The following is a 14,371-nucleotide window of genomic DNA, read 5'->3' on the forward strand; positions in this document are numbered from 1 at the left end:
GACCTACAAGTTAATCACGGCCTGTGGGTGAAGCATCTCATGGCCTGACACTTTTTGGATGTAAGTGCTGTTGTTGTCATTTTAACTTTTTTTGACTTAATGGAGGTAGGCACAGGCGCTCTCCCCACCATGCTGCCACATAAATCACTGGCCAGATACCTGCTTGACACGATGTAATTCAGCCAAGACTGGCTGCAAAGAATGAGGAACAGGGTCTCTTGTGTCCCAAGCCTTCACGTTTATGGGGGACATGGCTGCACTGATGTAGAGACTGTTTGCTTTTCCTCTTTCCCATGGCCAGCCCCTTGGCTCTGTTCCAAAGAGTCTCCTTTCCCATCAAAACACATATTTATGCTTTTAAACTATAGCTTCGGCTCAAATCCTAGCTTCTCCTTAAAGCCTTCTTGTCTATCTTCCCTGAGCTCCTCTTTCTCTAAACTCCATTATAATAATGGTCATGAGCATAAATGCACAGAATGGGTCACTAATTAATGTCTGTGAAATTGGCATCCAAAACCAGTTGTTGAGGTCAGAACTGAGTGATGTTTCTCTGCTTTCCCTCTAAGTGCCTAGCACAGTCACAATAGACATTTCATAAACACTTATTAATTGGCTTTGCTAGAAATGGAAGTCAAAGAGAACGCCTACAAAGATGTGGTCAGTGTCAACATCAGGAGACAATTAACATGCTAATAGTTCTTAAACACATTTCTGAAAATGGAGGTAGAAAATTTCCGGAAATATTTTGTTCATTCCCTGCTTATAATCCAGTTAAAACTTTTCTTTTCTGGAAATAATGAACTCATCGTTTTCTTTCTCAAATTTATCTACTGGGGGTGAGGGAGGAATAAAGCTTCTGTCCTTTCATCCTGTTCAAAGATAAGGTCTCCATCCATCTGTGCCCCCTCTCCCCAGTGCTTTAGAACAGATCTTCATCTGTACTCTGAAGGCCTCCTCTAAGCAATCTTCCGTACAAGTTCTGACAATTAAGTCGTGAACTTGTTGCAATGATGTTGCTAACCCTTTTTTTGATATCAGAGGGATTATTCATTATGAATTTGTATCAACTGGACAAACAGTTAATCAAGTTTACTATTTGGAAGTGCTGAAAAGGCTGCGTGAAAAAGTTAGACGACCTGAACTTTTCGCCAACAACTCATGGCTCTTGCATCACGACAACGCACCAGCTCACACAGCACTGTCTGTGAGGGAGTTTTTAGCCAGTAAACAAATAACTGTATTGGAACACCCTCCCTACTCACCTGATCTGGCCCCCAGTGATTTCTTTCTTTACCCAAAGATAAAGGAAATATTGAAAGAAGACACTTTGATGACATTCAAGATATAAAGTGTAACACGATGACGGTGCTGATGGCCATTCCAGAAAAAGAGTTCCAAAATTGCTTTGAAGGGTGGACTAGGCACTGGCATCGGTGCATAGCTTCCCAAGGGGAGTAATTCGAAGGTGACTGTAGTGATATTCAGCAATGAGGTATGTAGCACTTTTTCTAGGATGAGTGTGCGAACTTAATTGTCAGACCTTCGTACTTGCCTTTTTATCCCTTCTTGGTCTCACTAAATCCTCTTCTACAGTATCCTTTGTCTCCTCACACTATTTTTTGGAGTAATAAAATTGTTCAGAATCCATGTAGTAAATTCTACATCACATATATAATTAACAACTCCCTGAAAAACAGGATTACTGCAAATTACTTAGTTCAATTTGGTGATGGACAACTTTCAGAGTTTGGTTTGGTACATCACAGTAGGCTTCAAGAGCATTTGAGAGGGCAATAATTAGCTTTCCTCTACAGCCTTATTAGCAAGTCATAACGAAAATAAGTCTCAGGCCAAATTCTCATACACACACCAACATCTATTTGATAAACAGTTTATTAACAAAGCAGGCTCAGAACAGTTAATCAACCAGTTCTCTAAATGTGATGAAGTCCCAGCTCTCTGTCCCTTTAGGTGCTCCAAACATGTCCTATTAAAGGTTTGCTTAGCAGATGCAGCAATGTTCCTGGGCAAGATTCAAAACACTGTAATGGACACTCTAATTTTTTAAACCAATGACTGGACGTAGGACCAACTGGGGCTCAAGTTAAGAAAATATCCCCCAAAAGACAGGCCTGTGGTTGAGTGGATTCTTAGGCCCTGTTCTTTTAGAGAAGGAGCACCTCTAAACTCTAATTTACATATTTTAAGTCCCTTTAATCTCTCCATGAGAATTAATTAACAAGATACTCCTTTCATCAGTGAAACCCCATTGTTGATACCTGGTGTAAGAATTAGCAAAGCATTGGTAGTTGAACAAGGAGGCCTTGTAAACAATGTGTCTGGCCTTTCTGATATGCTCCGGCTGGCCGTATCTTTACTAGGCATTCTTGATTAGCTCCTGGGGTTGATCTAAGCTAAAGCAACACATACAGAATATCACATACTTTTTATTCAACTGTTTCTGGTTAATTTGCAGGCATCGTAACAAATCTATACATTAACATTTTATCATTGAACCTTTTTGAAAATACATTTTGCATCATTTCACAAAGTAAAGAATTGCCCCACCTCCATACTGATCATTTAAATTACTTTTAAACTGTTTTTTATTTTACAAGTGAATATTTAATTCAACACTGAGATAAGAATTGAACGATATTAAAAACAGAAGTATATTAGAGGCTTAAAAATATATATTAATCATTAGTTTCCTTTGGAGGAGTTTTTTTGATTGCTAGTTCTCTACAGTAAAATGATGCTAGGAAAATGTTTTTAGAAGACAAAAATTCTCTGTGAATGCAAGTCTAAAGTGTTTTAAAGGGATTAAAGGTTTTTAAAGACTCAAGTCAGATATTAGCTATATCTCATTTGAATCTTAAAAGTTTGTCATAATAAACATTACATATTTTTTTTAGAAAGATGGCCACCAAATTAACAACTCAGCATTTTCTAGACACCAGCATCCCAGATGATCATGACTCTTACCCAGCACCTGGCTGTGCTTCATCCACTATCACCTGCTTTGTTCTTCTAGATCCTTCTTGGCTTCCATACGGGAACTCCAAAGGCACTGTGAGGAAAACAGATGCAGAGATGGATGCCCATTTCTTCTGCAGTCCCTCTCAGCATAGCAATTAGGCAAATAATCAATGAGAAAAAGGTACATAATCCATACTTTATAGTCCCCACAAGGCCTCACTCAATTTGATATTACTAGTTCTGTCAAATATGCCAATACTCCAATAAGGTATTTATGAGACGGGATCTTTATTTGTCCATCAGTATGTGCTGGAGCTACAGATATTGAAACACGAACCAATCTTGTGGCTGATTAATGAATTTTGAAATGCCTACAGAAATGTGAATGAAGGTGGTCCATGAATAAGTCAATTTCCTCCTGGATAACTTTCCCAGGTGTTTTGTGGACAGTGTCCCACAAAGCGTTTGCATCCTCTGGATGTATGGCATAAAAATGTCCAGACTTTGAGGGACAGAGGGTACAGACCACAGAAATTCAGTAATAGCCGTGTAATGGTCCATTTTACGTGTAGTCCACACAGCAGCCATGCAGGAAAGATTACATGTATTGATTGCTAAGGGACTGAAATAACAGTCAAAAGTTTTCTGAAAACAGGTTCCAATTATGGCTGTATTAGTCTCTGCTCCATTTGCAAGGAATAAGGGTAGACAGGTGAACTCATCTGAAACAGTATCCAGAAGACGTCTCCAAATATACAGCAGAACCAACCAGTCCACAAGACTTTACCTTCTCTGTTCTCAGATGGCAACTGAGGTTTTGACAGAATCTGGACAAGAAGTGCTTCAACGTCTCTTTGTGTTCCTTCCATTCCTTGGAGAGTAGAGAAAACCACTTTGATGTTGAGGTCTTCTCCCTTCTTGCTTTCCAACAGCCATAAATGCACTCAGAAGTTTAGAATACGCTTTGATGTTAGTATAGGAGAACTTATACGGGGGAGTTAAACTATATAAAAGTTCACTGTTTATGCAGAAGGAATGCAAACTTTTGAGGCTCAACATCTTCTGGCAACTGTGAACACGGGACAATTTTCCTTCGAGGTGGAGTCGGGACAAATGACGTCTGCTTCCTGATTGATTCTAACCTTGTCTGCAGAGGGGTGGAGCCTATAAACTAGTCTTGAAGTCTTGAGGCTGCACATTGTCTGGGAGTGGATTCTGGGGCACCGTAAGAATCCGTGGTCAATAAAAGGTTGTGATGCCGTCAATCCATTCCGGCTTAACGAGTCATTCTTCAAGTCTGGATCCAAAACTACATTGAGATGGAAATCCCCTCAAGTAGAAACGTCACCCAAAAAGCAGCTAAGAGAACAGAGGAACACCTGGCCCTCCCCAATTCTCTCATTCTCCACAACGAACGAGTTCACCAGGGAGACAAACGTGCCCAGTAAGGAGCGCTCTGCACCCTCAGACGCCATGTGAGCCCTGCCACTTCACCCCAGGAGGGGCATTTCCGTTGACCGAGCCACCCAGCTCTGCAACCCTCCCTCCAGCGGGGTCGGCTTCTGCCGGAAGAGGGGAAGGGCGAGGGACGGTGTGCCCCAACTCGCCCTCTGCACCTGATCCTTACGTGCCAAGGCCCACTACGAAATCCCATGGTTGAGAGGCAGCAATTCATCCCTCCACCGCCTCCATTTGAAATCATTTCCCAACGCTCTGCTGCCTGATGCAGGAAGCCTCCCTGGAGCCGATTCCGGGTCAGTGAAACAACTAAGGTCATCATATGAACTGAGGGCACCGTCAACCGACCTAACCATTGCCATCAATTTTCCTAGGAGGATGGCAGGTGCTGTACGGGAGTGCTTTCCTCCCAACTTCCGCCCCTAGTAAGCGTGGTGGCAGTGCCTGTGGTTGGTAGGATTGCTTGAAAGCCTTTAGGAAGTAATCTTGGGGCTAGTGGGCCTGTTTGAGGAATTCCACCCACCACCCTCCAGCCCCCACCTCCCCAGTGATCTGCTTGTGGTTTGGGGCCCTCAGAGCGTTTTGGATTTTCCCTCCTTCCTCTTTCTGCAGATCCGAGGTCGGCAGCCAGGTCTGGGAGATCTGAAACCTGAGGTTGACTTTCTCCCTGTTTTCTAGTTCTGCCCTACATCTGGTTTTCTGACAAGGCTTACATGTGACAAAATGCTGGTATTGTACAAGGCAGGCCTGTGAGCATATGGAGAGCCCTCTGAATAAGTAATGAAGATGGAAGGTGGGTGTCCACCTGGTGACATAACCTGCTGCTGCAGGAAGGGTCCTTTAAGAAATTTTGGGAGTGGAGAGACTGTGACTCCCCAAATTGCACTCCCCACTTCACCTGTGGGACCCAATATCTTACCAAAAGGGTTATGCTTGGTGAAGTTTTTTCCGGACCACTCTAGTTACACACTGGAAAGCCTGAAGGTCTTATACTTCTGTGGTTCAAGGAGCACTTTGAGAATGTTGTAAAAATCTCTTCAATAAAAATGCATGTATGCACATGCAAAACATAATCTTTAAATACCATGTCAGAGAGTTTACAGACCCCATAATTATCACCACTACCACCACCACTACCAGTTTTATCCATCAGTCTCCCAGGAATCCACTGAGGTGGCCAATAGACCACCTCTGACATTATGACATTAGGTAACCCAGTTAACTTCCCTGAGCTCCCAAGTTTCATCTTTTATAAAACCTGCTGTAGTACTTCATCCTACCCTATCATAATACTCTGAGAGCAAATATAGATTATGGAAGCACATTGGAATCGTGGATTACTGTTAAATGCATGGTGATTCTGTTAATGAAATTACAACCCATAGTGAGGACAGGCTTTTCCTGGACACGTACAATGTTATCTGGCACTGAGTCTGCCCACACTCTTCTGTGTTTTATCAGAACCAGGCAAGCAACCCTGTTTCCCAGGACTGCCCTCTGCAATGATGGGAAGTAAATAAATCCCACCTTGGGTGTCTTCTCCCCTCTTGAAACATTGCCCCTTGCTGCTGCTACCTTCTCAGTTTTCCTTCCTTGCCCATACTGACCTAGAGCTGTCAGAGGGCCCTGAGTCCCTGAGCTGCTGAAGTCACTGTAACTTCATGTGGTGTTTGTCTTCAGGAGTATTTCACATTTTAAAAGCAAGATGCACGGTTAGGGCTAGAGGTGATGTGAAAGAATGAATCTCTAATATTGAAATTCCAGTAACAATTACCCCAGTCTGAGGAAGCTTATTTTTAAGGAAGGGCCTCAAGTCAATCATATAGGCTATCACATCTCCTTCATAAGCCGGAAGACTAAGTTTGCCACTGGCTTGAAGTTTTTAGAGGAGCTGAGAAGATCCTCCCATATCCAGGCAGGAGTATTTCAAAAGGGATAGTGAAGAATTCTGCCTCTCTTTCTAGAAAGAGCTTTTCTCTAAAAAGGAAAGAGTCTGGGGTCTATTTGAATACCTGTAGTGCCAAAACCCAAGTTGGATGACATTGGTTTTCCCAAGGGCTTCCATTTCTTAGTCCTGCGGCAAGCCCTCCTGACCTTGAGCTCATGGCACATGTTCTTGGAAAGTGTATGAGCACCAAGGGATCACTTTGGGATGGAAGACTCTCCCCTCACCCCACCTCTTACCTGAAAATCATTAAAGACTCAAAGCCAAGGGACCCATTTAGCTGCCCCCACGTGGCCCTTTCACACTCAACCCTACAAACACACACCAAGCACATCTAGGCCCAGACCCCTTGATACAGCTCTTGCCTCACCCAAATATCTTATCTGACTTCTAACAGCCTGACCCTTGCCATTCTTGCTCTCCTACTGCATTTTCCCATCTGTAACCTCCCCTTGCCCAGGATCCACCTTGCCTAATGAAGTGTTGGTTTGAATGGATTTGAGAACCTTTAGATGTAACTTATGCTCCCTGACAAGTCTGAGCCCAGCCCAGTGCTGCAGGAGGAGCAGGGCTCTGCTTGGCTCCGGTTGCCAGGTTCTCTCAGCATACAGACAGCTCTGCCAATTCCTCACCACAAATTTACATTCCAAAGAAGAAACTTACAAGTTTATACACTATCCTAGAAGCCACTGGTGATGGTGCAAAAGCTTCTAAAGCAATCACATCTTTTTGAAAAATACCTGAATCTGTATGAATTTCATTTTTAATGTAATCCATCTACAAATTCTGGACCCTGTATTTCCCATCTACCTCCTATTTTCATTTTCCCTTGCTTCCCTGTCCAAGTTTTAATGGCTCAGCTGGAGTTGAGACCATATTTGCTACTCCTGTTTGTTTGAACACTTAGGTTCTGTGAAAATATTTGCCTCCCAAATTCCCAATGATAGACAGATGTCCTAGCTCATCGCTGTTGTTTTTTAAGTATCTTGGCAGGGAGAGAATTGGCTTCATATTTCAAAGAATCCCTTTTCTACTAAAAAGTTCTTGTATCACCGCACATAAGCACTTATAATATGAACTCACAAAGTGGAGCCACCAGGACGCCCTTTAAAAATAGGCAATGACTCTTTCTCTCAAGGCCTAATAGTTAGCTCAGTGAACTGGAGCGTGACCTCTCCAGGCCTTGGTTTCCGCATTTGTAAATGAGGGATTTGCTTGCTGTCCAAGGTTTCTTCCAGCCATGACCTTCTACAATCTTATCAAAACAGGTCACAACAAAGGAAACTATAATTTTACTCTGAGCACAAGGATTTTCAGGAAAATATTACGAATCTGCAAACAGAGTTTAAGATGTCATCAATGTCCCTTTGCTAACAAAATATTTCCATTTGCTCCTGCTCTACTCTTTCACTGAGTAATTGGAAATAGCTTTGAGGAGTAAAGATCTGATGGGCCTCTATGACATTAGGGCTCATTCTCCTGCCTTTAGATTCCAAAGCTGAAAAACTGTTGAAGCCAAATTTTCTCACCAGGCCGGATCCAACAGTAGCCATCTCAATTGGGTCCATCCCATCGTGAAATGAAATGAATACAAGCACATGTTTCATAGATGAAACACACACAGGAAGGACCCTTTTAATCTTGTATGTTTAATCCTTGCTTGTTTCACAGGCAAGGTAAGTTTCCCCTTTCTAGAATCAAAAAAAGTATACAAAATCCATGATCTGTTTCAGCTATCTTTGACATGCATCCACCTAAGCATTGTTCATTGAGTCAGGGCTCCGCTGGCCCCTTAAGTCCTGGGGTTGAGAGCATGGTGGGGCAGGGAGTGAGGAGACAAAGTTGCCATCTGATGATTTCTCCTGGCCTGACCGTGAGTTGATTAACACAGCTACAACCATCACTACAGCCCCTGACCTCCCAGCACAGCTCTGAAATGCCTCTGCATAGAAAAGGGCAACTCAGTGAGAATATCCCTGATCATTTTAACAACATCATGAGTCTAACAAAGACTGAGGGGTGAGCTATAAAGTAGTTAGCTGCAGAAACTTGGCCTGCTGCCTGGAGCTTATTTGGTCTTTTCTCTCCCCTATTCCCTGGATACTGTGTCTCTGTCACTTTACCATTCCTTTGGGTTTTTATTTAAACCTATGGGCTGTGTTTCTACGCACAAGCCGTAAGTGGAGATCCAGGTTGTCAGTTTCATGCAACACTCAAAAGAAATAGGTAATCTTAGCCCTTCCTTTTTATAGAGCTACAGTCACATAGGAACATTTTTGACTCATAATTCAGTCCTCAGCATCCACTCCTCCACATATCTCTTTTCTGACGAAAAGATGAAAAATAATCTGGGGGGAGAAAAACAGCTAGCTGAATCTTCATTTTGTTCATTGTTTTCTGTGAACAAAAATGTAGCTTTTTATTTTTTCCTATTAAGTACATGGTTGTGTATAAGAGGAACGTGTTGGAAAAAGCTGTAGCATGTACAAGATTTCATATTTTTAAAACAAATATTTGCTGTTAGAATTCAGAATTCTCTCTAATAACCACGAGTTATTCACTGCCAATGATTCAGTTTATAAAGGTTTAGAGAAACATTCCACATGGGATAAAATAAGTCCAAGCAAAGAGGAAAATGGAAGTTTCCACTACCAGAAACAGGGAAAGTGCCCTGCAAGGAACCAAGTGACAAAAGCATCTCCAAAAAAAAGGAATTCTCAGACAACAAAAGGTGCATGAGCACACACAGCCCCGTCCATACACACATGCACACACACACATGCATATATGGACACATAGACACATACATATACTCACATAGATCTGGACCCAATGGGCTGGTATAACCATGCTCATGTTTCATGGGCTCCTTCTGTATTTTGTCCATGACAAACCAGTAATTTCTAAATTCTGCTGCAGAAGCAAAGTTCTGTAAAGTTAAAACATGATTTTATACTTTTTTTTTTAACATTGAAATCTCTGACGGTATCTCTTTTGGCTTCCTACAGAGATGACCATTCATTTATTCAATGATTTTATTTTTTATTTTTTGGTGAATATTGGTAATATTCTAGGCACTGTGGATACAACATCATAGAACACTGGCAGTGACTTATGGCAGGCACTCCATAATGTTTGCTATGAAGTAGTATGTGAAAAGCACATGAGGAAACACAGATAAAGGAATGACTAACTCTACATGGAGAAATCTAGAAGGAAGAGGTGGGGTTCACTAAGAAAGCTGGAAGGGCCTCGTGAACAAAGGGAAGAGCACAAGTGACAACAGAAGAGAGACCGAGAGTGGGGTGTTCAATAGGCAGCAGGAGATCCCATGTGGTTGGAGTTCAGGAGCTTAGGAGGTGAGTCAGATTTTGAAAGACACTGCCCAACATGCTAAGAAATTTTAATATTGTGGCATAGGCAACATGGCAGCATAACGGGATTCTCTCTCTCTCTCTCTCTCTCTCTCTCTCTCTCTCTCTCTCTCCCCCCCCCTTCCCTCTCTCCCCCACATAAACTATTAATTTGTGTATTTGTGGAGATTTTGTTGATGCAGGATAACTTTGGCAGCAATGGAAGAAAGGACAGGAGGCAGGTGAGACAGGAAAATCAGGCAGGAGGTTGTGGCAATAGTCCTCATAAGAGTTGATCATGGAAGCCCTGACTTAGGGAGTGAGAATAGAAAGGAAGATTCATAGATGGAGGCCAGGAAGGAGCCAGACCATCCTTGTACCCTTGATTCCTAAATTACCCCTATTGGGGTCTTCTGCCTCCTTGCAGGCCACGTGCCCACAGCACGCTCCGTGAGTCTTCTGGAAACAGCTGCCACGTCCCATTGCAGGGGGCTGAAAACACCCAACTCCGTTTCATTCAGGCTTCCTGCCTGGAGGCTCAGTGGGCCTCACCTTGTGAGACCAGAACACATGCCAGGTTAGAGTGGGAGAACACTGTTTTTCCCCTCAGAAATAACCTTCAGTCTGGCTTGTCATGAGGGTAAAGGTGATAGTTTGACTCACCTTGGAAATCAGTTTTAAAAGTAATCAGATTCCTGGGTTATCAGAAGCAGCTTAGTAGTGGCGCAGAAAGATGGACTTACTTTTTTGCAGCTCTGTCATCACACCTCAGGATCTCTCTCACTTTGACTATTAACTGGCAATTCAGTTTCCAACAAGGTGACCCAGTTATGAACAGATGAGAAAATACCCAGATTATCCCACCATTAGAAATGAGATGGAAGTAGAGACCAAGGAGACTTCCATGAGAATGGTCAGGAGGGAGGGTTCAAGTTCGTCATAGCTCTGAAGGCATCAGGGGGAAAAGTCAGCCAGATTGAGCAAATGAACATGGATAGTGCAAACCACCTGCTCCCCCCTCCGTTAATGGAGAGCCACCATCATCCTGAGCAACCTTCAAACATGGAAGCACAGTTAAAGGAGAAATCAATAAGGATGACTGACTTCTCATATTTAATTTTCCAATGAAGCCCCAAACACGGCATATTGTCGGTGCTCAATAAATACGTTTTGAATAAATAAGTGGCTTGGAGTACACAAGTGGTTTTTGAACTGGGCTTTACTGAGGCCTATGGTTTACTCAGAGAAGCACTGGGACCTACTGTTGAGGAAATATGTGCTGGGGACCATCGCAGCTGCTTCATCTGTGTTTCCATGGCTATCCATATCTTCTTTTAAGAAAAATTTCCACAATTAAGAGTAGGTAATTTGCCAAGATCCTCCCATTCCTAAGCTGTTGTTTGGATCCAATGCAGCAGTGAGACCTCAATGAACCGATGACCAGTAATCACTCTACTCTAGCACGTCATGTTTAACATGTTTTTAACTGACTGGTGACAAATAAAAATTAGCTCTCTTCCCTTGTATTTGGGAAAAAGGGAATTCTAGACGTGGCCTTGGTTTAGGAGCAATGAGGCTACCCTCATGGGGTTTGCCCAGCTTGCTTTATAAATATTATTCTACCCCGGTCTCCAGTTCTCTCCACAATTGGTGATACCACTGTGGCTTAAAATGACAAACTCTTGGCTGCACCCTGACCCTTGCTGGTCACCCCCAACCTCTCTAGGGAAGCTGGACTTTCAAACCAGAATGCCTTCCTCACCCCCCAAGGAATGAGGCCTGGATTTTTCTCCTCTTAGTGTATCTTTCTAACTTGTTATTTCCATAATTAGCTTTAATTACTCTCCTCCTCCTCTTCTCTTTCTTTCCAAACAACACACTATTTTCATTCTTTGTGGGGGTGGCAGACCTCCAAGATTTTGGCTTCTCTCCCTTTGACCGAGGTTCCAGGGATGCATTTCAGTTGGTCAGCTGATGGCATCCAAGACAACTGCATGAAGAACGAACGAGGCTTAGACCATGATGAGGGGTTTGGGGAAGGGGAGCTGAGGGGAGAAAAGAAGTTTACCCCGAGGAAAGGATAAAGCCTATGTATTGCAAGTCCCATCAAGGAAGCTGAGACCTAATAAGGTGAAATACCTCACCCAAGGTTGCCATTTGGGGGCCTTAGGGGACATTAAATGAGCAAAGTTAGGGGGCAGGGTTGAAAGTGAGACATCCATTATTGGCTTAGGGGTTGACCTGAGTGTTTTGTACTCTTCCAAGTGAAAGGTGGCAGTAGCAGGGACCAGATTTTTCTGAAAGCTCCAGTTCATGTCTTAACATTGAAGGCATTTAGTTGGTGAGGCCTCTTTTGTAGATGCAGCCATATCTTCCTGCTGGCTGTTCGTCAGCTCTCTGTGCCCGGGTGTTCAGGGTCTCCAGGGCCCAGAGGAGATGAGGAATCTTTTCATGTAGAGAAGGAGGTTTACCAGCATAGCGGACAGCCCACACTTTCCTCCCATAATCTTCTCTCTCCCCTGTACCGGAGCCTACTGCATTTCATATATGTTTCTGAACATGACCTCTCATTCACTCATTGGCGAATCTTAATTCATAGGACACAAAGGCACCATTCCCTGTGTGCTGCTTAGGGGCCCTGATCTCTTGCAGCCTCCCCAGCCTGGGGCCTGCTCCCCACATAGCCCTGACATACCCTGTTGGAAAACAAAAGGATATACCAACTCAGGCTACAGGCACCAAAACCGGGGGACCCACAGTACAGAGAGGAGAAAGATGGAGGGAGGCGGGGCAGTTGGCAGAGAGGGTTTAGGGGAGGAGAAAGAAGGGTTTTGTTACAAACGTTTAGTTGAGTTAGTAGCTTCATTACCGGGTAATAAAGAGACAAAAGGCAATGAGGTCCTGTAAGATTTCCCTGCAGAATAGAAAGGTTAGTTGAGGTCTGCAATTTAGAAAGAAGAATTTAAAAAGCATAAAGAAATGAGAAGAGAAGGAGTAAAGTGATTTTTCTGCTGGGAGCAGAGTCGTGACGAAGGACCCTGGGAAGTGTAGAGCCCAGAGAGACAGGGAGCTCAGCATCAAGACCCGCCCTGCCTAATGAGGGGGCCTGCCCAGTGCAGCCCAAACCCAGACAGAGATTTTCTTAAATTCCTCCTCAGCAAAGGCGGCCATCTTCTCTTCAGTAACACTGGACTGCGCACAACACAGAAGAAAGAATGACATGGAACATTCACAGGACGTTGTACTTTGTATTTATTACAAAGTAATAATTTATGCAAATAGAAATAATTTATTACAGAGCAATAAATGCAGTATGAGCCCACTTTGTCAAAAGCAAACACACACACACACACACACACACACACACTCACATGCTCACACACCTACATGCACAAAAAATGCCCTTGTTTCCCTAAACCACCTCAGCCTCTGAGGAGCAATGGAGTTGCTTTAACAATAGTTAGTACTAAAATTGCCTATCTGGTGCCCCTTTTGCTAATGTGGAACTCCCAGCCCTCTGAAGCTACCTCCAAATAGTTCTGGAGTCCCTAAGGTGTCTTGCACCTGGCTCATCACTAAGTCTCAGATGCTGGTTCTACCCTGCTCCTGGGAGGTTGAAGCCATCTCAGAAAAGTAAGGAACAGAGTGCGAGACAAAGCAGGGGATATGGACCCAGGTCCAGCAGCCCCTGACTCACCACTGCTACTGTGGGGCAGAAGCGCGCCTGGGCCTGTCCTCCTTCAGGATGATTCTTCAGCCTGCACCAATTTTGTTCCTCATGCAAACAGGCACCTGGCAAACTTGCCTCAGTCAATCCCTCTTGAACTCAACCTGAGACCCCAGAAAAGTGTACACACAGGCCCAGGCACAAACTCACGCACGTGTGCAGACATCGCAAAGAAACCTAGAAAACAACAGGGAAGGATGACTTTATATGTGGTTCTATTTTCTTCTCTTTGTTTATCTCTCCTAAATTTTTCTCAAGTTCACTTGAATTATTAATTCAACTTGATTACCAAACTGTAAAAATTTGTTACTTTTAAAGCATCTGTAAAAAAATGAGTTAAATAGGCACAGTCTCTCCTTCAGGTATGCTTCATTCATTCAACAAACGGTGGTTTTCACCTTGTTGCCAGACACTGCACGCTTAATGCCAAAGATAAGAAGAGATATGGTAGATTATTTCTGTTCTCAATCTATCACTTATCAAAGAAAGAAGAATACATTATAGACATTATAGACACGGATTAAATAAATTGTGTAAACCCAATCCTGATATTAAAATATGATTACAAAGATTTCTTAGCCCGAGTTAATGATCAGTGTTACAGACTGAAACATTGTCTAACAAAAGAAGTTTCTGATTCAACTGAAATGTCTCTCGGGCACATAGGTCATGGGGTTTGACCTGTACAAGGTCTGACTAGTAAGATAATGAGCCTCGACTTTCATTTTGTTTATTCACCAACACATTAGAACTCTTGTCTCCAAATAAATGGTGTCCTTCTGTGTAATCATCGCAGAAGACTATGTGTTCATTCTAGCCATAAATGCTCTTTTGGAACTTTGCTTATAACAAGTTTACCAGCCACATGGGAAATCAGTCACTGTTTTTATGGTCTGCTTTAGAATTCAT

General features: G+C 43.1%; 1 long non-coding RNA gene and 1 pseudogene across 1 annotated transcript in view; both read right to left on the minus strand.

Moving 5' to 3' along the window:
* Nucleotides 1-2,931: 2,931 nt before the first annotated feature.
* The window catches only part of LOC141572403 (uncharacterized), a 41,514-nt gene continuing 30,074 nt past the window's right edge, over nucleotides 2,932-14,371 (minus strand). Inside the window, exons 2-3 of the long non-coding RNA XR_012497766.1 lie at nucleotides 9,200-9,311; nucleotides 2,932-3,070 (exon numbers count right to left, since the gene is read on the minus strand). This is a non-coding gene — a long non-coding RNA (uncharacterized LOC141572403). The remainder of the gene's footprint in view (nucleotides 3,071-9,199; nucleotides 9,312-14,371) is intronic.
* Nucleotides 3,066-5,671, minus strand: LOC109453341 (centromere protein L; annotated as a pseudogene).

This window comes from Rhinolophus sinicus, linkage group LG06 (assembly GCF_036562045.2).
Source record: "Rhinolophus sinicus isolate RSC01 linkage group LG06, ASM3656204v1, whole genome shotgun sequence".
NCBI classification, from domain to species: Eukaryota; Metazoa; Chordata; class Mammalia; order Chiroptera; family Rhinolophidae; genus Rhinolophus; species Rhinolophus sinicus.